This window comes from Callospermophilus lateralis, chromosome 1 (assembly GCF_048772815.1).
Source record: "Callospermophilus lateralis isolate mCalLat2 chromosome 1, mCalLat2.hap1, whole genome shotgun sequence".
In the NCBI taxonomy this organism is placed as follows: domain Eukaryota; kingdom Metazoa; phylum Chordata; class Mammalia; order Rodentia; family Sciuridae; genus Callospermophilus; species Callospermophilus lateralis.
In genome coordinates, this window is record NC_135305.1 from 103,361,457 (window position 1) to 103,387,146 (window position 25,690).

General features: G+C 35.1%; 1 non-coding gene across 1 annotated transcript; it reads right to left on the bottom strand.

Moving 5' to 3' along the window:
* Positions 1-1,031: 1,031 nt before the first annotated feature.
* On the bottom strand, positions 1,032-1,138 carry LOC143384455 (U6 spliceosomal RNA). The gene has a single exon (XR_013089333.2). It is a non-coding gene; the product is annotated as a U6 spliceosomal RNA (small nuclear RNA).
* Between the last annotated feature and the right edge of the window lie 24,552 nt (positions 1,139-25,690).

Here is a 25,690-nt window from a genome sequence, read left to right on the forward strand (position 1 = left end):
TCCTCCATTGCATGCTTTTAGCCCCTTTATCAAATATAAGAAAGTTGTAATTTTGTGGATTGGTCTCTGTGTCCTCTATTCTGTACCATTGGTCCACCCGCCTGTTTTGGTACCAGTACCATGCTGTTTTGTTACTATTGCTCTGTAGTACAGTTTGAAATCTGGTATTGCTATACCTCCTGATTCACACTTCCTGCATAGAATTGCTTTTGCTATTCTGGGTCTTTTGTTTTTCCATATGAATTTCATGATTGCCTTATCTATTTCTACAAGAAATGCCATTGGGATTTTGATTGGCATTGCATTAAACCTATAGAGAACTTTGGGTAGTATCACCATTTTGATGATGTTAGCTCTTCCTATCCATGAACAGGGTATATTTTTCCATCTTCTAAGGTCTTCTTCTATTTCTTTCTTTTGGGTTCTGTAGTTTTCATTGTTTTTTTTTTTTTAAGAGAGAGTGAGAAAGGGAGAGAGAGAGAGAATTTTAATATTTATTTCGTAGTTATCGGCAGACACAACATCTTTGTTTGTATGTGGTGCTGAGGATCGAACCCGGGCCGCATGCATGCCAGGCAAGCGCGCTACCGCTTGAGCCACATCCCCAGCCCCTGTAGTTTTCATTGTATAAATCTTTCAACTCTTTTGTTAGGTTGATTCCCAAGTATTTAATTTTTTTTGAGGATATTGTGAATGGGGTGGTTGTCCACATTTCCATTTCAGAAGATTTGTCGTGGATATACAGGAATGCCTTTGATTTATGCGTGTTGATTTTATATCCTGCCACTTTGCTAAATTCACTTATTAGCTCTAGTAGTTTCTTTGTAGACCCTTTTGGGTCTGTTAGATATAGTATCATATCATCCGCATATAGTGATAATTTAAGTTCTTCTTTTCCTATTTTTATGCCTTTAATTTCTTTTGTCTGTCTAATTGCTCTGGACAGTATTTAGAGGACTAAATTGAATAGAAGTGGTGAGAGAGGGCATCCCTGTCTTGGTCCAGATTTTAGAGGGAATGCCTTCAGTTTTAAAAATATGGAATGCTTCACGCATTTGCGTGTCATCCTTGCACAGGGGCCATGCTAATCTTCTCTGTATCGTTCCAATTTTAGTATATGTGCTGCTGAAGCAAGCACGGAAAAAAAAAATTTGTTGACCTATACATCCAGTATTCCAAGAGAGAGAGAAGGAGAGAGAAGGTAGGGATCTCAGATATATAAACCTAATGCTACTGTTGTGTATTATCTTTTTTTAAAAAAAAAATAATTTAGCTATTTTATTTACCTTCCCTTGATTTTATTGGCTTTTCATATTTAAAAAGTCCTGTATTTTTTTCACAATGCCGGGAAAATTTTCAGAATTCAAATCACCATCACTAAACACAACTGTTGCATATAATAGCAAGATATCAGTAGATTACGAAATGAGATTGTTGCTTCACTGGGATTAAAATGTCTTGATTAAAATAAGAAATTGAGTTCATGATCTGGAAAGCTAGAATGTGAAGCAAGAAATGAAATAGGTGAGGGCAAATCTTCTGTGGTGAACTCTTCCAACCGAGCTGGGGCTCGGTGGCATATGTAATGATCCAATAGGGGTAACATGTGCATAAGGAAGTATATCACTAATATAGATTCTTCTTAAATGGAAGTTTCAAGACTCCTTACCCTGAAAGACGATATTTCTTACCAGCAACATACTTGGAACATAATGTTCAAATCCCTCATAAATGAAATAAAAATATCACTTAAAATCCTTTTTTTTCTAAATGTATGCAACAGACAGCAATTGATATGAGTTACCTTAGGGAAAAGGAAGTCATACATTAAGCACTTACCATGTGCCAGATACAGTGCTGAGCATCACAAAGTGATATCACTAGTGGCATCATTCCGTCTTGGCAGTGACTATTACACAAATACCAAAATTCTGAACTTATTGATGAGAAAAGCCTCATTCTCAGGTCATACAGACACTAAAGACCTGTTTTTCACATGAAATTCGGATCACTGAGTGATATCTACCACTATAGTAAGGGTCTTTCTTTCTCTTTTAAAAATTGAAGTAGAAATTAAATACGATTTTAGTAAAAATCCTAAGTGTACATCTCAGTGAATGTGACTCTCAATGAGATAAAGACAGGGAGCATTCTGTCATCCAAGAACATTCTGCCATTCTCTTTCCAGTCAATCATCACAGCAAAAGTAATTATTATTCTAATTTTTACCAGAATAAGTATTACCAATTGTTGAGTTTCATATTAATAAATTCTTATGCCATGTGTTTTCTTTTTTTTTTTTTTTTGGTGTCTGGCATCTTGCATTCCACAGAATGTCTTTGAGAGCAGTCCGTGTTGTTGAATGTCCCATGTCATTGCTGTGTCATGTTCTGTAACATGAACTCATGGCAATGGGTTATTTGTTCTTTATCCTCTTTCTTGAAAATGAATGTGGTTTCCTTAGAGAATACCACAGAGGGCACTGTGTGATCCCTAAGAATGTGGAAATCTCCCTCACGGCAAACCAGGAGGCTTGACAGTCACATGGCCCCGCGTGCAGAACAGAAGTGGAGAAGTGGGGTGAGGACATTAGAGGCAGCACCACAGGTGGATTTTTTTTTTCTCTCTCTCTCTGTGGAGCTTAGATATCCTTCCTTAATCTCCCTGTTATAAGGAAAGAATAACAAAGCATAAATATCTTGCTGGGTCTTTTGGTTGCTTTTTTTTTTTTTTTTAAGAAAGTAAAATAGTGACAGAAAGTGCTAGCTAGAATAATTTCACCCAGATGATTTGTTCTAACAGTAACATTTTAGAGGGAAGATTTTGGGTTTGGTCTTATGAAATAGTTCTCATGTCTCAAAACACAAATGTTTTCTTCTGAAACTTCAATTTGGAAAACAAAATATGTCCAGGTTGAACCCTGTCTTACTTTGTCCTATGCCCAAAGCCAGGTCCAGTCCTCCCAGAGTACACATCTGTAAGGACTATTGTGGAGGGCTGCATTCTGGAGAGGCATGAGTAAAAGATCTTGTGGAAGATTACCTGGATTTCTGCTTGAAAGAAAGTTATTTGCAAGTAAATACAATTAGATAAAGTTGCATATTCAGTATGAAAATTTGGTGTCTGTTTACCAAACTCACCTTTTAATTTGCAGATAAACCACATAGAGGTAGGTTGACAAATGCAGTTTAAACATAAATATTCCATATAACAGCAAAATATCAGCAGATTACAAAATGAGACTATATTGTTGCTTCACTAGGATTAAAATATCTTGATTAAAATAAGAAATTGAGTTCATGATCTGAAAAGCCAGAATGTGAAGCACAAAATAAAATAGGTGAGGGCAAATCTTCTGTGGTGAACTCTTCTGACCAAACTGGGACTGGGTGGCATATGTATTGATCCATCAGAGGTCACATTTGCATAAGGAAGTATATTAATAACATAGATTCTTCCTAAATAAAAGTTTTAAGACTCCTTGTCCTGAAACATGATGTTTCTTACCAGCAACATACTTGGAACATAATGTTCCAATCCCTCATAAATGAAATAACAATATTACTTTAAATCCTTTTTCTAATTTATGCAACAGATATCAATAGATATGAGCTACCTTAGGAAAAAGGAAATTGTACATTAAACACCTACTATGTGCCAGATACAGTGCTGAGCATCACAAAGTGATATCACTAGTGGTATCATTCTGTCTTCTCAATAACTATTACATAAATATTAAAATTCTGAATTTATTGATGAGACTAAGCCTCATTCTCAGGTCATTTAGACACTAAGGACCTACTTAGCACATACAAGATTTTGATCCAGGGCTTTATCTTATTCTCTGAACTTCTGGTTATTTTTACAGTAGACACATTTTTTAAAAAAAATCAGCTAAATCTTTGGAAACAGTCAGTTTTCCTTATGAATATGCATGTCTTATCTTTCAGTGCCTTAGGTAGGAACATCTATTCATCTTGGAAATAAATGTTTCTAGCCATCCTAATATCAGGACTAATGATGTGTGGACAGAACACAGTCAGAAGCCATCCTGGTAATAAAATCATGGTGTACTTCATCAAATGATTCTTTGATATGCAAAGTCAACAATGTACTCAGAGAATAAAGAATGGTGCTTCCCAGTCAGGGCTAGTCCACTTATAGGAAAGCAGGAATACAGAAAGGGTACTGAACCAAGATGGAAATTTGCAGGTTGCCTTAAGCAGAGGGTAAGAGGAAAAGGAACTGAGGCAACAATTGAGCTTTAAGGGTTACTGGTCTAGTAGGGTGGGGGACAAAAAATTACAAGGACTAGGGGGTCCCGGACCATTCCTGGGAAGGCAGAAATTGGAGATAATACTGAAGCTGAAGAAAAAGTGTATGTAAGGGAAATAAGTGAGGCAGGATAGGAGAGATAAAAATATGGGTAGAAAGGAGACATGAAGAAACTACTAGGAAATATGACTTTAATCTGAGAATCTGCATAGCTTTACAGACCCGTCAGTCCCCAAGGCGGTCTCTCTTATGTACCTAGCACTCTCAAACCTCTGGGTAGTCTATAAATCTTAATATTAGCCATAAGTTCATTCACTTATGATAATTATTATGCACACTGTTAATTAGCCCACCAATAAATAGATTAAATAGAGAAAAAATATTTTAAGAAACATATAATTTAGGGGAATTTTCAATATTATGTGCCAGATCAGTTAATGGAGACCACCTCAGGCTAAGAATTCTGATAATGAAAGGACTGATATCACCAAGTTCCCTTTGAAAGAGGAGCCCGAAACACCCAAAGTGTCCCTCACTCTTGAGATGGCCCACATTCTCCCTTGAATTCGTAATACTTTCTTTCTTAAGTAAATCTCTGTGCCTCTACTGGCATATGCTGAAATTCCTTTCTTTCACTTATGATATTTATACATCAAGGGTCCTACTTGTTCTGAGTTCGATTACCTCTTCTCCAATAATTCCTTAACACCTCTTCCAGTGTTATCTCTTCTCCAGAGAAAAGGAAACATGGGAGAAGCAATTAACTAACGTTTTGACTATCAAACAATTTTTGGAAACAGGGTTTGAAAATGTCACTCTTTGAATGGGCAGCTAGAGACTGTGAAATCAGAGGAACACACACACACACACACACACACACACACACAGAGAGGGAGATAGAAAAGGCAATGCTCAGGAATTTGTGTGCAGATCAAATTGTACAGAAGAATGCAAACTAGAAGCAACCCTGAGATCTAGATTATAGGTATGGAAACAAGTATAGTATTAGTCCAGATTACAGATTGTTATTAATTGGAGTGGTTTGAAAAGATCAACATTACATTATGCAACTTTAGCTTCTCAATTTTCAGTGAATGAAGTAAAAACACTAAATTCTGCTACCTTGTTCACAAGTTGCCCATCATTCCTATAACATTTTTTTCTTGATTGCTTAAAATATTACATTATATGAAGTAGTACCCTTAGTTCTAAATAGTACTTTTAAAATTAGGTATAATCAGTGGGTATAATCTAATGTATGTGTTTATGTGAGAGGGCAGAGAAGAGACAGATGTGTAGAAGAGCCCATAAAACATGGTACATGTTTGCACACCCACGAAAGCAGAGCTATATTTGTATGTGGGGTGAAACAGTCACTGAGTTTCACCTTCTTTGCCAGTCTCCCAGTGAGCTTATCTTTAATTAGTTATATAAGTTTTATTGCTCATCCATAACCAGCAACTCAGTCCCTACCATCCTGGATTGATTTGTAATGTTTCCACCAAATATGCAGTATCAAAAATATGGTATTCTAATGAAACACAGAAATTTAAGGAAAACTATTTATTAGCTTCTAAAGGCAGAATTAAAATTCTTTTTAAAGTTACTAATATGATAGTACACTATGGGTCTTTTCCCCTAAAAGCAGAATATACAATGAACACATTGCTTTCCACCAGTGCCTCCCCATGTAGCTGAACTTCAGAATTATTTTGAGAGTTTGCTCTTCAGTGTGGAGAATTTCTCCAATGAGGGCCATATCATGAATTAGGAAACTGAAGGGAAAGTCCAAGGATTTGTACTCACAAAAACCTTGGATGGAGACACTGACGTTCAACTTAAGGGAATCAACAATATTCTAGGACCTCAGACTGAATCACCATGGCTATCCCTGTGAATTCCAACTGTCTTGGTTTCTGGTCTGCCTTGTTCCAACTGTGCTGATGTGAAACTTCTAGAGTAATTCTTCCAACTGGATCCTCTGATTAAACTTCTTCCCTTCTCAGTTACTAGGAATTTCCTCTCATCTACAGAACTGCCAAACACAGTTTCACCTTGCCTTGCCTTTGGGTGTGGTATTATTCCTATCAGTCCTTACTGACAGCCAAGTTCTGGCACCTGAGTCACATAAAGCAAACTCTCAGTATTTTCTATGTCGTGTTCTTACATACAATTATCAATCTTTTTTGTGGATTTTATAAATATTTTGGTGTTTGAACAAATGAATATTTTTTGGTGCCCTTTTGAAAAGAACAAAAGCTTCCATGATAAGTATTTGAAAATACCTGAAGAGCTGGGATAAAGTGATTGGATATTTTAAAGCATTAGAGGGGAAAGTGGTGGCTTTGATTGCCTTAGAGCACTTCAGAGGTCTTGGTCCAATCAATCACCCTCTCTAATGCCAGCGCTCTTTGTTGGATATGCCCTTCCCCAATCCACTGGCTTTCAAGTTGACTTTTATCCTAAGCAATTTACATAGTGTTACCTAGATCTTTAAGTAAGATTAGGAGGGAAAGAAAAAAGAAAAAAAAATCTTCTATCTAGAGTTCAGTTCTATAATTGCAAGATTTGCAGAAAGGCTGGAAACTTCCACAAAGCATTTCTGTGCCCTTGGGTGTGTTGCCGAATCTCTGGAGCAATCTTCTTCTCTTTTGCATGCACGGAATAAGGTGGCAGAGATGAAAGACAACTTTTAGCTTCAGCTACAAATCAGAGCAGAAGGGTAATGCTTGACAGCTTCAGAATTATCACTGATCCAGCTTGGCTCTGCAGTGGTGGGAAATAGGTCAAAAAAATGGCTGGCTGGAGTTCTGAGTGTGCTACAGAATATTACATCTTCTTTAATATTCACACAATTTCTCATCTGTTTCTCCAAATGCTTGCTTCTTTGTGCCCTTTCTATATATTTTTAATCTTTGCATTTACAAAGGAGCAAAAAAGAGCTAAGAAATCTTTGATGTAGAAAAGTGATGAGAAAATTTGATTTATAAGCTAATACAATGTATTTAAATCCTAATAGTATTTATGACACAGAGGATATTTTGTGAAAAGAGATAAACAGATAAATAGCTTGGAATGTGAAGCTCAGGAAAAAGGCCTAGTGTGCATAAACGTTAATAATGGATAAAGGAGCATCTTAAATCAGTGGTCAAAGTGTGCACTATTTGAAATTTTGTGTTGGAAAAAATTGTTCATCAGGAAAGTTTGGTTATCTTGTCATTGAAATAAGTATTTGCTGAAATAAAATCCAAAATAGATTTTAACTAAGGAAGTCACAAAACAATTGGGAGAAAGCTGAAACTAATATTAATTTGATTTCCAGTTGGGATACCTTATTGTAATGATGAAAATCAAAAGAAATGGCAAAGGAAAATGGACACATTAAAATAATTAACATTTCAGAATGTACTTAGAGACGATAAACATCATACACAGGGCTGGTATATAACTTTGTAGAGAACTGGCCTAGCATGTGCAAGGACCTGGGTTGGAGCCCCAGGACCACAAAACACGAACAAACAAAACAACAAAACACTATATAAAAAATCATAATTTATAAAAAGAAGAGGAAAATACATGAAATGGGGGATGATTCTGAAAATATGAAGAACTTGTATACGTGAATAAAATATTCAATCCCAGAAATAAAATAGACCAAAAAAAAAAAAAAAAGACATAGGGAACATCCACCAAAGAGTAAGTTCAAAGAGCTAATAAACATTTGAAAATATTTCTGTTTTGTTTTGGTTTTGCATTTTAAGTGGGAAAAAAAAGCAGATGAAAATGACATTCATTGTATTTTTCAGGGCTAGCAATGGTGTGGAAAAAGCAGCCTCAGACAATATTGTGAGAGAATACATAAATTGGTAGAGACATTTTAGAAGTAATATGATGATAATGATCTCAAATATTTCTACCTCTTTGACCTTATAACTCTGTGCTAAGATTCTATTCAGTGTCAAGACCCTATTTCAAGAAAATTTTGAATGTTCATCAAATATTTATTAATTGTGCACTTATTTTTTAATAATGAAAGCTGGAATCTACCCAACATATGTTGCATTAATAAGATAAAATATTAGCTACTTATTCATTAAGATATGCAGTATGGTTCTGAAGTGTTTCCATGTACTTATCACATGCAAGTTAACAAAGACTATCTAATGCCTTTATAGGGGAATAGAGTCACCACATCTACCATTAGGACCAGGGCAGACTTGCATTTTCTGAGGTTTGTTCTTATACTGCAGGAGATGGTGCAGGTGGTCTCTCTCAATCTAGACAGAATATGAGAAATGTTTCATAAATATAAATTACAAAACTTGACAACCAACTTATCTATGGTATGGGAAAGAGATGAATATCTATGTGGTGCTGGTATTTATAGGTCAAGAGTTGAACTGATGGAGAACACAAAAATTAAGACTGAATAAAGGAGAAAGAAAACTAGGTAGAGACCTCAAATAGATAAATCCTTTTGGAGCTCACAAATGGGATAACACCTACAGCCATATTAGAGAATTCACTACATAAAATCAGGAGGGAATTATTTTGTTGGGGTGCAATACTTTGAATCTGTAATGTCATACAAAGTCTCACATATTAAATGCTTGATCCTGAATGGTGGTATCAGATAACTGTGGAACTTTAAGAAGTGTAGCCTATTATTGGTAGGTCTTCTTATCACTGGGGATGTGCCCTAGAAGGGGATGGTGGAGTCTCATATCTTCTGCTTTCTTTAATTTTCTGTCTGACTCTCTTTCATTCCAAGCCATGAGGTACGTAGTTTGCTTGACCACTTGCTCTCAATGAGACATGTCACAGATCCAATGCACAGGATCCAACTGACCAGGAATAGAAACCTCTAAAACTGAGAGCCAAAATAAACCTTTGCTCTGTTGATTGCATTGACTATCTGAGTATTTGTTGAACATGGGGGTGCAGACTATGTATCAAGCATACTGCAAGTCTTATCTTATGTAATTCTCACAAGTGGTATCTGTAATTCTGAGACTGATGTATAAATTACTTGCATATGCCTAGTTATATGTTAGATTCTGGGGAGCTGGGGACACAAGGGTGAAGAAAATACACTCCCTATCTTGCTATAGAGTTAAATATGTATGAGATCACCCAGCTATCAGAATTGGACAAAATATTTAACCTTTTTCTTTTATTCATTTTTTTTTATATTTTCTGGTGCATCTCAATTATATACAATGATGACTTTCATTGTGACATAATTGCACATACATAAAAACACAACGTGATCAATTTTATTACCCAATCTCTATCCTTGCTCCCCTCAATTCCTCCCCTTACTCTAATGGTCTCTCTTCTATTTTCATGGCATTTCTTTTTTTTTTTTCTTGTTTTTCTTTCCCATCTAGCTTCCCCATCTGAGAGAATACATAGACTTTTCTGACTTCATTCAAAATTATGATATCCAGTTCCATCCATTTTGTTGCAAACGACATACTTTTGTCCTTCTTTATGGCTGAATAAAACCTTTGTGGTATATATTTGCCACATTTTTTTTTCTATGTTCACCTGTTCACAGACACCTAGATTACATAATTTGATTATTGTAAATTGTGCTGCAACAAACACAGATATGCATATATCTTTAAAATATGCTGACTTTAATTCTTTTGTATAAATGCCAAGGACTGGTATACCATAATCATATGGTAGTTCTAACATTAGCTTTTTGAGTCAACTCCGTATTAATTTTCATAATGGCTGACTAATTTACATTTCCCCACATCTTTGCCAGCATTTATTGTTATTTGTATTCTTGATGATTGGCCTTCTAACTGGTGTGAGATGGAATCTCAGAGTAGTGTTTATTTGTATCTCCCTGATGGCTAAAGACATTGAACTTTTTTTTAGTCATCTGGCATTTGTACTTCTTTTGAGACTTGTCTGTTTAGTTCATTTGCCCATTTATCGAGTTGGTTAATTGCTATTCTAATGTTGAGTTTTTTGAGTTATTTATATATTCTAAATATTAATCCTGTGTCAAAAAAGTAGCTGGCAAAGATTTTCTTCTATTCTGTAGGTTATCTCCTTAATCTGTTTTTTCCTTTGCTGTGCAGAAGGTTTTTAATTTGATGCTGCCCTGTTCTTTTTTGTATGTCCTGAACTATTGGGGTCCCATTCAGGAAGTCTTTTTCTGTGCCTATATGTTAAAGTGTTTCCCCTATTTTTTTCTAACAGTTGCAAACTTTCTGGTCTTCTTCTTAGGTCTTTTATATATTTTGAGTTGACTTTTGTTCAGGATGAAAGACAGGGATTTAGTTTCATTTTCTTACATATGGACATCCAGTTTCCCCAGAACCACTACAGAGGCTGTCCTTTCTCCAGTGCATTTTTTGGGAACTTTGTTAAAGTTCAGATGACAGTATCTGCGTGGGATTGTCTGTGTGCCTTTTAGTCTGTTTCATTGGTCTAAGTGTCTATTTTTATACCAGTACCCAGGTTGCTTTTGTTACTGTGGCTCTGTTAGTATAATTTGAAATCAGATATTGTGATGTCACCAGCATTGCTCTTTTTGCTGAGGATTGGTTTGGTTATTCTGAGTCATTTCTTCTTCCATATGAATTTTGGGATTGTATTTTCTAGTTATGTGAAGACTGTCAGTGGCATTTTGATTGGGACTCTATTGAATATGTAGGTCACTTTTGATAATATGGCCATTTAAAAAATATTAATTCTGCCTATGCATGACCATGGGAGATCTTTATATCTTCTGGTATCTTCTTCAATTTCTTCAATTTTCTATAGTTTTTATTGAAGAGGACTTTCACTTGGTTAGGTTTATTCTTAGATATTTTATTTACTTTCTGACATTATTGTGACTTAAACCATTTTTTTTCTGATTTCTTTCTCTTCAGATTAATTGTCAGTGTATTCAAAGGTTTTTATTTTTATTTTTGTACATTGATTTTGTGTCCTGTTACTTTGCTAAATTTGTTAACCAATTCTAGAAGTCTCATGGTGGAGCTTTTAGGATCTTCTAAGTATGGAATTTTATCATTTGCAAATAATAGTGATGAACATAAATGCAAAAATACTCAACAAAATAATAGGAAATTGAGTTCAACATCACATTAAAAAGCTCAAATGCCATGATCAAGCTATTGCATCCAGAGATGCAAGGCTGATATGACATCTGAAAATACACTACATAGATGAAGATCAAGGACACAAATCACATGATTATCCAAATAGATACAGAAAAAGCCTTCAGCAAAACTTAATACACTTTTATGATTAAAACCCTGTAGAAACTAGGGATGAAAGGAAGTTAACAACATAATAAATGTTACTTATGATAAACCTGTTTATTTTTGTTTGTTTGCTCTAAGTTTTGCCACTTCAAAATCTATATGTATACTAGTCTTTATTTTTCCTTTTAAAAATATTTTAGCTTGTCAAGTCATATTTGCATATATTATTTTTTAAAAATAAATGCAACAAAGAAAAATGTAATGTGCCTTCACATTACATTTGTAATTCCTCTTCACTCATTTCCTTTTCTTTCAGTTATGATAATCGTTTTTGTGCATATTTTTCAGGTGTATGTATAAATATCCACAGAGGATATATAATGTTTTAGTAACTTATATATAAACAAAGATATGGTTTCCATAATGTTTTGAAGCATTTTTTAAAAATAATTCATATATTTTAGGCTCTTATTTACATAAGTGCATTGCAATTTATATTATCATTTTTAACTGTTTCATAGCATTTGTATAAAGTGATTCATTCCCCCGTATTTTGTTTAAGAAATGAAATATTATCAATGCAGTTGAAATCAGCTATATATACCTCTCTGATTAAAGGTGGGTAGTGGTGAATTAACATCCCAATAATTTCATTTCATCTGTTATCCTTTAATGAAAGTTAGTTGGGAATAGAGTTATAGATTGATAATTTTCTCACACAATTCTAATGATTTTATTTGACTAATTTCTGGTTTTTCATTGGTGCCATTAAAAAATAATAATCTAAGTAATATGTATGCAGCAAAAAAGTTCTCCTTCATGTTCCATGATCTTGCTATGGTGGTCACCTGTGCATTCATGTTCAAGTGCTGTGTTTAGACATTGAAATCTGAGGTTTAATGTGCTTCATTTTTTAACACAAAAATTTCAAAATTCCTATTGCTTTCTGCATTTAAAAAATTTTTCTATTTTATATTCTACTTAATCCCTTAGTTATGTCTAAACCATTTTAACCCATCCACATTTTATTGACTTTTTTTAAAAAAAATAAATGATAGCCAAATGCATTGTAATTCTTGTTATCTCAATGTTTATATTTTAATTCTTAACATCTTGTATTTTTAAACAATTAATAAATGTATTCTTTTGTTATTTCCCTTAGTTACTTATGATTTGATAATTTTAAACATGTTCCTTTTCTGGTCTGTTTCTGATAATCTTAATATCTGAATTTTTGAGATGTAAAAGTAATATTTCTTCCCATAGTATTTGTCTGTTTGTATTATGTTTTGTTAATTTTTGGTTCATCTACATCTTTGAGAATCCCAGGATTATATATTAGGAATATATTTCTCTATGTTTTCTTTTCCAGATGCATTCTGTCTTAGAGTAATGGTCAAGACTGCAAATGAGTATGAGTTTCTTTTGGAAGGGGAATAGAAATGATCTAAGGTTACAAAGTGGTGACATTTTCTCAACTCTGAAAAGTCTAAAAAAGAAGAAGAAGAAGAAAAGCAAAGAAAGCAAACTAAATTGTTAGGAGGGGTAAATTTAGTTGTATGCAAATTATATCGCCATAAAGGTGATATTAAAAAAAACAGTTCAGAGAAGCATGAATCAATTCAACTCTCAACTTTAGCTATTTCCGCTAGTGGGTGTTGAGGAGGGTGCGGTCATTGGGAAACATTTTCCCCATGAGTGCCAGGAGTGGATCCTTCCAATAGAAAAATACATACATATCAGAGCTGAATGTACTCTCATTCCATAATTAGAGAAAAAGGTGATGATAAAGCAAGTCTAAAGCCCAGCTTCCTTGCCAGACATAAGGTTTTAATCTTCTATGAGGTATTTATCAGTATCTGTTTTATTAAGAGGACATTCTCTCATTTTTGTCAATACTGCCTTACCTTATCTAATATTTTCTAGTATAATACATTTTTTAAAAATGTATTCTTATTGGATCTTTATGTGAATATTTTTACATTACTGTTGTAGTTGAAGTTTAGTATATTAAATATTCTTATTTTTTAATGTTGCCTTTTTAAATCCTTTACTCATTTTTTCCTACTATACACCTTTTCTCTTATTAAGCTTTAAGAAAGATTTATAAATTAATGATTTTAATCATTTGCCATGTATTGCAAATGTTGTATTTTAAATACCTGTTTCATTTCAACTTTACTTATAATGTTTCATGGTTTCTATTACAGGATTTTATATATAGTTTTTTATCAGAACATTACCAGTATTTAATTTAAGTGAGTAAAATTCTCAAGACTATTTCTTGATATGGGAATTTCAGCAGAACCATATGGGAGATAGTGGAAAATAGAAACAAACAGAAAGAAAAACAAAAGTAAAGTTTTCTTTTTATCATTTAGAACATAGAAATAAAAATTTACATAGAATTACCAGGGATACAAATTATTCAAAAAGTATAGACTGTTGAAAGATAAATTTGCTTTTGCAAAAAAACTTAGTACCTACCTCTGATTCAAAGATTAAAATAAGATTATTTACTAAAATCACATCTACAAAAACAGTTTTAGGATACAAAGGATTATATGCTTTTTTTTTTTTTTTTAGTTGCAGAAATGTAGAAACACAGCTTTCTTCATGATTCTCTCTCTCTCTCTCTCTCTCTCTCTCTCTCTCTCTCTTTTTCCCCCACCAGCCATTAGAAGGACTATACCGTGAAGGCTGAGAACAATTATCTCACTAGTTACTCCTGAGAGAAACAGAAGCCCTGACATAGTTTGTATCTCCATCGGCTCTGACTTTATCTACACTGGAGTACCTACAACAGTCACTACCTGAGACAAAAGATAATCTATTAGACATTTTTTTAAATTAGTTGATTTATTCTAAATAGGTGTCTATGACAGCATAATGCATTTTGATTCATTGTACAAATTTACAGCACAACTTTTCATTTCTCTGGTTGTACACGATGTCGCATTGCACCATATGTGCAGTCATACTTGTAACCTAGGGTAATGATGTCCATCTCATTCCACCATCTTTCCTGTCCCCTTCCCCCTCCCCATTCCATTAGACAATTTTTATTTGTGAAATTTTCTTAAAAATTTAGTTATAAGATCCTTTTCTGACTCAGTAACAGTAAAGAACAGGTACTGAGTGAGATAAGAGGAAGGGAAGGGGCCTTGGGAGGATGACAGGGTTCTCAGTCACCGCAAGTTTGCTGAAGGGAGGATGGGAAAAGAGGAGAATGACCACCATATTAATAAAAAACTTTAAAAAGTCTCTTAATTCTAAATGTTGGTGAGGATACTGAGCAACAGGAGTTTTATACATGTCTCAAGTTTGTTCTTGTACACTTATAATTTGAGCTATATATCAGTGGACACTATTGACAAAGTGAGATTCTATCCTACTGGGAAAGAGAAAATGAACAAATAAAAATTGCCTTATGGATTATTTTCTGTCTTAGGCATGATGCTGCCCACCCAAAGTAGATAAAGTCAGATGCTAGTATAGAGGCAAAATATTACATGATCCTTATTGTGAAGAGCAAACTGATAAACACCCTGAGAAACTTTCTGGTAACATCCATGAAAGCTGAATGTCCACCGTCCACCTTCCCATGATCCTCATCTTGGTCTTTAGCCAGCAGAACACGGGCCCGTGAGAATAAATGCCAGTCTCTGCGTGGAACTCGATGCTCACTAATCCGCTGAGTAAATTTATTTCACAGAATAGGATACCTTCTATAAGATTCTTAGTGACACACAGAGAGATTAATTTTGCTATTAGAAAGCTCTATTTATTTATTTAGTCTCGCTAATGCTATTAGAAATGAACTCACAGAAATACACTGCTGGGATTTCAAATTTAATACTTGATCATGAAGTATATGAAAACAGCACCATGCCTCACTCCTCATTTTTCATCTCCGCCTCTAAGAAAGCACAGGCATTTTACAGAGACCCAGTAAATAAGCGCTGAGTGTAAGAGCCTGAGATGACAGACTTACTCCTTTTGTAACCAAAAAGCAACAAAAACCTGCAGATTTTTCTAAACTAAAATATAAACTGGGGATTTCTCATTCATTACAATAATTGTGATATGAGCCAAATTTTTCATAAATATTTATACCATTTATATGAGTAATTAATGACTTTTTTATGTTTTTGATGTCTTACAGTAAATGAAATAAATTATTTTTGAAGCAAGAGAGTATTTTAAACTACCACATCAATTATTATTAGTATTATAAACATATTTCTTCCAACAAAGATGAAAACTTGGTCTAGATTTCTTTGCAATCTGAATTTATTGTGTGAGTCTTCAATAGCTTGAGTTTGTCAGAGTAGTTTAAAATGTCGTCTTTGCTTTGTTGGGTCTTTCCCAACTACTCAGTCCATATTAGCACCCTGGTTCATCATCTACTTTGTGTGTGTGTGTGTGTGTGTGTGTGTGTGTGTGTGTGTGAGAGAGAGAGAGAGAGAGAGAGAGAGAGAGAGAGAGAGAGAGAGTTGGGAATCAAACCAGGACTTCACACATGCTAGGCAAATGCTCTACCATTGAGCTACATTCCTATCCCCTAACCTACTCTTCTTGAGCCTCATGTGATAATAATTTTTTTTATTCATTTTATATCTCCTAATAGGATATGAAATCCTTGGAAAAAACAAAACAAAACATTGTCGGTTCCTCCCATTGATATATCTTGAGCTTCTATATATGCCAATGACCTAAGAGTCAGTCTCATTAGGGGACCTCTGGGTGTGACTGCTGCTAGTGGCTCTCTAGACTCTGGACTTGGAGGCTGGTTCTCTCTCACTTATTGACTGAACCAACTGAGCTCTTTCTTAGTAGTTAACAATGTCAACAGCCAAGTTGCTGACAATCAAATTTAGAGCTGCTGACCTCTGGCTGGGCACCAATTTTCAAACTCCTTCAGTGCTTTCCTTCCTCTGAGTCCAGCAGGAAAAAAAAAAATGCTTTGAGTTTGAGCAACTCTTTCAGAGAAAGTTACAACAAGATAGGAGTACTCACCCACATTTTTGTTTCAGCATGGTCCTAGGGAGGTGGTTGGGAAATAGCCAAGCATATTCTCACATAGTTCCTATTCCAGAGATTCTCCAAACCACAGGCATGTGGCTCATCTGCCTCACAAAACTGAATTTCTTTGAGGTGTGAGGGCTTTCTCTAAGAGTTACTGCCATTTCTCCATGAACCCCAAGTGTTCCCTGTGTGTCTATACTTCCATCATCTCCAGTTCCTTGACACTGGTTTCTGAGCCCAAGAGATGTGAGTGGACAACTAACTTAAACCTCCCTGTGTTTTTCATAGAGCTCTGGGCTGCTTCTTTCAGGGTTTTAGATTCTGATGCCAAGTTTTAGGATCTGTTTTCTGCTGTCTCAGGACAGTTACATAGAAATCACTTCTCTAAAGTAATGTACAGCTCATATTTTTAGCAGTGATAAGTAACTTTTGTATTAAAGTATTCTCATTTTAAATGAGTGCGTGATAATTGTAAAACACTTAAAATCCCTTACACCCATTACTGGAAATTTATTATATATTTTTTTGCAGTTCTAAGTTTAGTTTTAGATCATAGTTGCTATCATGTTTTAATTAAGTTGCATATCCTGCTTTTCTACTTAGCATGAAACCAGTATTTTATCTGATAAGTATAATTTTATTTGATGCGAATTATTGCTTTGAGCATTTCTACAACATCAAAACCAACTAGCCCCTCAACTAGGGGATTTGTTTGTCTTCATTTTAATTGTTGAGTTTCTATTATTATCAACAATGGACAGTGCATATAATAGTGGTCCCATAAGATTATTATGGAGCCAAAAAAACCTTGTAGATGTAGCCATTGCAACATTGTAGCCATTGTAATATGCAACACATCACTCACAGATTTGTGGTGATACTTGGCACAAATAATCCTTTCATATAAAAATCCTTTCATATAAAAATACAGCTCATACAATTATGGATAGCACATAATAGCACTTTATATTGACAAAAAAAATGGCTTATATAATTATCATACTATTATCATTATTTTAGAGTATACTTTAACTTACAAAAAATAAAGTTTACTCTATAACAGTATGCCATTTTTTTTTCCAGTAGTAGCCTCGTGTATCTCCTATTTCAGTGTCTCTTGATTGCATGAGGAGTGACTGACCTACACAATCTAAGTTTGTGTAAATAGACACTGTGATGTTCAAGCAACAACAAAATCAACTGACAACGCAATTCTCAGCATGTGTTCTGGTTGCTAAGCAATACAAACTATGTGCTTTGTGTGTGTGTGGCGTGTGTGTGTGTGCTCACAAGCATGTACCCTATGCAACACTCACCAGGGAAAGTAAAATAGCATGCAGTCAGCCAGTGTGCATTGCTTTGCAGTTAATGATAATGCTAATAACCTTACTGATTGAGTGCTTACAATGTGACAATAAATTATATTATCTCATCCAGTCCTTATAACAGTCCCCCAAGAGAGACTCTGTAATTCATGTTTCACACTTGAGGATACTGATGTTCTCTGATTAAGCAATAAGCCTCAAGTCACAAGACTACTGTGGGTGGAATTGAGTATTGTAACTGTATATTTTTCTTAATTTTAAAATAATTTTATTTATACCACTTTGCACTTTTTTTGCAAGATTATAATGGTTTTTCTTTTTATTGGTTCTTTTAAGTTATACGTGACAGCAGAATCCATTTTGACATAATTATACAAGTATGTAATACTTCTTTTCTTATTTAGGATCCCATTCTTATTGATATTAATGATGGTGAAATTCATCATGTTGTTTTCATATATGCACATGGAAAAAGTAGGTCAGATTAATTCCAAGGTCTTTCGTTTTTCCTATTCCTTCTCTCTTTCCTCCATTCCCATTGTTAAATCTACTGAACTTCTATTCTTTTCCTACCACCTCTCTTATTGTGGGTTAGCTTCCCCATATCAGAGAAAACATTTAACCTTTGTTTTGGGGGGACTGGATTATTTCACTTAGCATGATAGTCTTCAGATCCATACAATTGCTGGTAAATGTTGTAAAATCATTCTTCTTTACGGTTGAGTAATACTCCATTGTGTATATATACCACAATTTCTTTATCCATTCATCTGTTGAAGGCACCTAGGTAGGCCACATGGCTTAGCTGTTGTGAATTGAACTTCTATAAACTTGATTTGGCTGCATCACTGTAGTATGCGATTTTAAGTCGTTTGAGCATATATGGAGGAGTGAGATAACTGGATCAAATGGTGCTTCCATTCCAAGTTTTCTGAGGAATCTCCATATGGCTTTTCAGAGGGGTTGCAGCAATTTGCAGTCCCACCAGCAGAGAATGAGTTTACCTATTTCCCCACATCCTTGCCAACATTTACTGTTACTCATACTCTTGATAATTGCCGTTCTGACTGGAGTAAGATGGGATTTCAGTGTAGTTTTAATTTATATTTCTCTAATTACTAGAGATGTTGAGCCTTTTTTTTATATATTTGTTGATCACATTTCTTCTCTGTGAAGTGTTTGTTCAGTTTCTTTGCCCACTTATTGATTGGGTTGTTGTTAATACCATTATTATTTTGTGGGTTTTGAGTTCTTTATATATCCTGGAGATTAATGCTGTACCTGAGGTGCAGGTGGCAACGATTTTCTCCCATTCTGTAGGCTTTCTCTTTGTGCTCTTGATTGTTTTCTTCACTGTGAAGAAGCCTTTTAGTTTGATGCCATAACATTTATTATTGATTTTATTCTTGTGCTTTATGAGCCTTGTTGGGGAAGTCACTTCCTAAACTGATATGTCATAGTTTGGGGCCTACATGTTTTTCTATTATGTTCAGGGTTTCTGATCTAATACCTATGTCCTTGACCTGCTTTGAACTGAATTTTGTGCAGGGTGGGAGATAGGGCTTAAATTTCATTCTGTTACAAATGGATTTCCAGTTTCTCAGCACCATTTGTTGAAGAGGCTATCTTTTCTCCAATGTATGGTTTTAGCCCCTTTGTCTAATATAAGGTAACTGCATTTTTGTGGGTTTGTCTGTGTCTTTTATTCTGCTCCATTGGTTTATATAAATCCAAATCTGTGCTCTTTCCTCCATTGCCTTAGACAAGAAAAGAAATATGTATATGCATATATATATATATATATATATATATATATATATATATATATGCTTTTCTTGTGCAAAGATAAAAGTAATTTTTTTTTTGAAATATCTATCACCTAAGCACAAAGAAGCGATCGAGATATAACTGAGGCTAAAGAAAATTCAACATAGGCCTCATCCCTATAAATATAATTGTCCCCTGACATTTTGCACTATGGCTAATTCAGATCCAGGTGACTTAGAAAGAATCATTTTGTTTGTTAAAATAATAAACATTTTGCTGGGTGCAGTGGGGCATACCTGTAATCCCAGTAACTCTGGAGGCTGAGTTAGTAGGATCCCAAATTCAAAACTAGCCTCAGCAATGGCAAGGTGCTTAGTAACTCAATGAAACCCTGTCTCTAAAATTAAAAAATAAAAATAAAAAAATTAAAAATAGGGCTGAGGATGTGGCTCAGTGGTTGAGTGCCCCTGAGTTCAATCCCCAGTATGAAATAAATAAATAAATAAATAAATAAATATTTCTTGCCTTGACATGCTATGTCAGACCTATGTACAGACCTAATGCAAAGACTTGACTCATATATATATATATATATATATATATATATATATATATATATATATATATATTTATTTATTTATTTTTGCTAGACACAATGACTAATACTAACAACAACAAAAAATATTTGTGGTCATGGGTGAGAACCATATGGAAAAATCAAACATTTAAATAAAATGTGATATCTGCTATGAAATCCCAGATAATGGTCACTGACCTATTCTGTGAATGGGAGGAAAATTCAATCCAGCTTCCTGTCTTATTTAGGTGAGTCAGAAGTGCCCATATGGATAGGAATTTGGAGGAAAAAGTAAGTGAACTGAAACAACGTTTTTTTAAAAAATTCCCAAACAGAACTCTGCATGTCTTTTGAGGGTAGAGGGAGCTAGATGGGTGGAAGACAGGTTTATACATATGCATACAGTTCAATGAATTAAAAGTACTGTAAATCAAAACTGTGTTTAGCCCACCCAGCCTACCAAACACCCAAGCTTAGCAACACAAAACACTGTGCAGTACTCATCAGTTGTGTCCCTTGCTGATCACATGGCTGATAGGGAACTGTAACTCATTCTTCATGCGACAAATTTCTGTAACCTTTTCTAACAAGATAAGAAGATGCGCTTTTTTTTATATTTAGAAGGTAGATGAGATTCAAGTCAAAGGGGGACACAGGGGACCAGTATATAATTCACAAGCAATATAATGACTATGAAAATACAATCTCCTTTATTTTTCCTTTAGAAACCTAGTTGCTGTCTTTTAAAAAGTGCTTGTGTAAGTAAAACCAGCATATTGAAATGCATAATGTCTAACTTGCCTGTCACCAATAATCATAGTATTTTCATCTGCAGTCTATACCACAGTCTCTTGTTTACAACAAATGTGGTTCTAAGTTTTGCAAGTGACATTTGATATCTCCACCACCTACTGTCCTTCTGTCACTCACCCACTGTCACCTCTGGGCAGCCCACCAACTCATTGCTTGTCTTCCTTCACCTTTTTCTCTTCACAGTCACCAGCATCCCCCAGACAAACAGATCATCAGTGACTGCCAAATCTTGTCCCCCAGAGTGGCTTCTTCTTCAAATAGCGCCTTGGCTTCCCCACAAGATAAATCTAATCTCTTTTTTCTTCCTATTCTGTTATCTCTATTATGTCACCAGAAATGTGATATTTTTCTCTTTTTTCAACATTATATGTTCCCACATTTAATCTTGATTTGTTTTCTTCCCACACTCTTCTCTCAGAGGTTTCAGGAAAGTGAGGAAATTATTAGAGATTTGAGAATGAATATACATGTCCCCAAGCTATGAAAATCTTGTTTCCAAATATCGAGCTAAGGTGGATAGGGAGAAAGAAAAGTATTACCAATGTTCATAAAGGATAAAATTTCAGAGAATTTTATTCTTTGTGTGGATCCCCTTAGTGATAATTCAGTTATTTATAATGACAACTCTATAAAAAGGAATAATGATGAAGGAACTGTTATCACTTTTAATCTGAACACGATGTAATTGTAATATCTTTAGAGTTCTAAGAAATAAAACAAAACAAAACAAAACAACAACAACAAAAAAAAACAATGTCCCCAAGATCCAATGTATGTATTACATGTAGCCCTTCATCTCATGGACCTATGTCTCAACTGTCCTGGAGCTGCCTTCACATCTCACAGCTGGGGACTGGAAGTCTCTGGAAGAGAATATGATGCTTTCAGACCAACTGCATAGTCCCAGACCCAGAGCCCCTAGTTCTTTCAACAGCTACAGGTCACTCATAGGAGGTTTACTTCTTCTTTTTTTTTTTCTTTTTTCCAGCTCCCAAAAGACCTTCAGATATTTTTTTTATTCTTGTTTGTTTATCTCTGATAACATTTGGTCTTATAGAATTGCTGTTTTCTTGCAGAAATGGATCTGAATTAGCTGCCTCCAGGTTCCCTGTCTGTGTCCATATTGTTGTGAGGAATCACACAGAGTCCGTGGGAATTCTGAATGTAAAAGAAGAGAATATCAGTATGTATGATCATTATGCTTTCTCCTTGACACAGATAACTATAGGGCATCTGAGGGACTAATTTTAAAAACACAAAACAAAACTAGTGTCTTTTCTCCAAGGGCAGGAAAGTAAACTTAAACCTAAGGACTTTTTAAAGCTTTTTTTCAATTTGCTAAAGTGGAACATTGAAGACTACTGAGATTAAGGTGAGGGAAAACCTTGCACTGAGATGTTTTCTGACTCAGTAGATTTTGCTAGGTATGGCTTATTTTCAAGAACTGTGCGTACCCCAAGAGGGCCTCTATTTGTTTTTGCGATTCTGCAATAAGAGTATGAAAAAAATCTAGCTCCCAAACCACCCCAACGTACTTACTCTGTTATCTGGAAAACGAATTTGGCAAAAAGAAAAAGGGCCATGTGTAAGGTATTTTGAAAGGATTAAATAATAATGATGAAATCTATACACAATCAAAATTGGCACATTTAGATTTTAAGAATGTTTTTCTAAAATTCCAACTAACCTGGGAAAGCAAGAATTTATCCAATTTAGCAAATGCAACATCATGCACATCCACAAGACTGGTATCCTAATTACATAAAATAGAGTTCAAACTTATATAAATATAGCCAAATGTTTTCTAATGTCATATATAGCCAAAAAGAACAAATAAATTTTTTTTTAAAAAAAGCATATTGATGGGGTGTACATGGGGTATATAACTGTCTTCAACCCAAAGTGAAGATTAGTAGCCATGAGATAGAATTATCACACCAACTATTGAAAGGCTGTCACCCTGTCTCATGATACATCTATCAAATTCCAGAAGAGGTATGTGTACATTCATTCATTAAAATCAATGTGAAAACACTGCCATAGGGGAAAACCATACCCAGTATAATCTCCTTCATCATCTTTTATATTTTCTTAAACACTGTACAAGTGTCTTGTTAGCTAATCCATGTTTCTGGGATATTTTATGTGTATGTACACACTAAATCTATATGTGTGTGTGTGTGTGTGTGTGTGTGTGTGTGAGTGTGTGTTCAAATATATTTTGTGATTTTAAATTGTCATATTTACATCAGGATATTTAAAATGAAATAAATCATACAATAGAAGAAGAATACTGTTCACGATCCTATCATCTATGAGAAACCACTATTATTAAGATATGCCAGCTTTTAAAAGAAATTTCTCTAATCCTGATTTAACCTAATAATACCTATTTTCTCATGGCATAAAAATGCATTTATAGCTTCATTTATCTGAATACCTAGTATCCCACAGTAAGTATGAATCTTTATTTACATGTCTTTCCCTAGCATCAGGCATTTAGATTTTCTGACTTTTATTTTTGTAAAAAACCTGCTAGTAGATATATCACATATCAAATCATTGATAAGGTAGAATTAAAAATTTGAAAGATACAGTTATTTTAAAGGAAAAAATAATGTTAGCAAATGTCTCCAGCAGTTTGCATGCATGTACTTGGCTGTACCTAGCAGTTACAAGAGTTCAGGTCCCTCTCCATTCCAAATTATAGACAAATAGGAAGTAAAAACAAAGCACTGCAGATTCATTTCAGTTAAAAATCTACCTGGAATATTTTCGAGAATGTTATCGCAAAAATTGAAAGTATAGCATTATTTCTTGAGAAAATAAGTGTACTTCAGGAGAGATTTGTTTTCTCAACCAAGATAGAATAAGCCATGAAACTCTGAGGTTGTTTAAAATTTGAGTCTTTAGATAGAAGGCAAGATGGGAAGGGGTCTCCCCAAGCTGATGGAGGGGATTCCCCATGGGATTGTCACTTGGCAGATAAGTTTAGAGCCAGAGAAGAGTGACATTCAAAATGCTGAACAGTGGAAATGGCGGTAGTACCAATTGCAACATGTGTAGCCATTGGTCAGTTGATTGGATGACTGTGAGGGTGGGAATGCAGTGATTGGCTGATTGGGCCTGGGTACCTACCAGCAGGTGGTGCAGTTTGAATCAGAAGCAGTTCATCAACCTATATAGAATAAGTCTTGATATTCTTGCAAACAGTTCTTCTGTAACTGTCTGGTACCATCTTACCATGAACCCAGGAGTCCAATTCTAGTGCCTAGAAACAGGGCCTCCCAGAAAAAGATATTCAGAAACTCCACATGGCAGTGGTAGTTTAGGAGTGTGATCCATTTTGAATAGGAGTTGTCTATTCTGTGCTTCCCAGATGGTTGAGCCCATGCTTTCTGAGAGAGTCTGCAGTCTTGTGGGACTCATGGAATGCAGGAAGCACATAATGTTCAGTTCCAGGCTAAATCTTGAAGGAGGCAGGAGCTCATAGAACAATTGCTCTGCTTGTTCTCTGGTAGGCAGGGGATGGGGGGAAAATAGTAATTATTAGATAAACACAGAGAATTGGACTGCAAGTACTGTTTTTCATCCTTGTAACTAAGGAAACATTTTGTTTTGCTCATGCACCTTTGAGTCTCTACAGCTATGCTGTCTTACATAAAATTACCTAGCCCTAGATGGCTATTTAAATAATTAAAAGAATGGAGAGAGGCTGGAACTGTGGCTCAGTGGTAGTGCACTTGCCTGGCATGTGTGAGGCACTGGGTTTGATTCTCAGCACCACATAAAAATAAATAAAATAAAGGTGTATCAACAACTTTTTTTTAATGGAGGAAAAAAATACTTCATTTCCTCTATCACCCTATCCACATTGAAAGTGCTCAGAATCACATGTGGCTAGGTGACAGTTGAGCAGACTGCTGTCTCTTGCAGGAAGTTCCCCTAGGTAGCACTTCTCCAGAACTTGTTTCAGTAACAACATGGTGGTTTCTACTGGTTCAGATCTTCTATTAAAAAAAAAAAAAAGAAAGAAAGAAAAAACTCACTTCTTGTACTTCCTAATACCACAGTGTTACAGGACAATGGCCTGCTGTGAAACTGAGGCAGCCACAGAGGTCCCCTCTTCAAACCACAATTCTTGCAATAACACCAGAAAGATTTCAGACATGTTACTCAAAGTAACAGGCATGAGTTTATGAGAAGGGATAGGAAAAGAGGAAATTCTCAAGGGAGACAGTTGAAGCCAGATTTAAAGATAGATAGTATAATTAGGTAAATGGGGTCTAATATCCAATGGAGACCATATACAAAATGGAGTCCATAAAGAAAATGAAGTCTGATCTGAGCCTGGGAAAACCAGAATAACAACTGGGGAAATTGAAATGTTAATGTGCCCAAGGCCTAGGCCTGTCCTAAAGAACTGTTAATGAAGTAGCTCCCAGCAAAACAGGGAGATGCTAATCAAACCAACCTAGGCCCTACCTGCCCAGATCTCTCTTCCCTGCCCCATTGGTCCACCTGTTTCCCATCTTTTGCCTTCCCACCTGCATTCCCCATCACATGCAGGATAGGGGGAAATAAAGGACAGGGATGAGGGAGGACAAAAGAAGACCTTAGATATAAAATAGGGAAGACCTCCCCTTTCCACAGATTCTGCCTTTTGGGTCCCC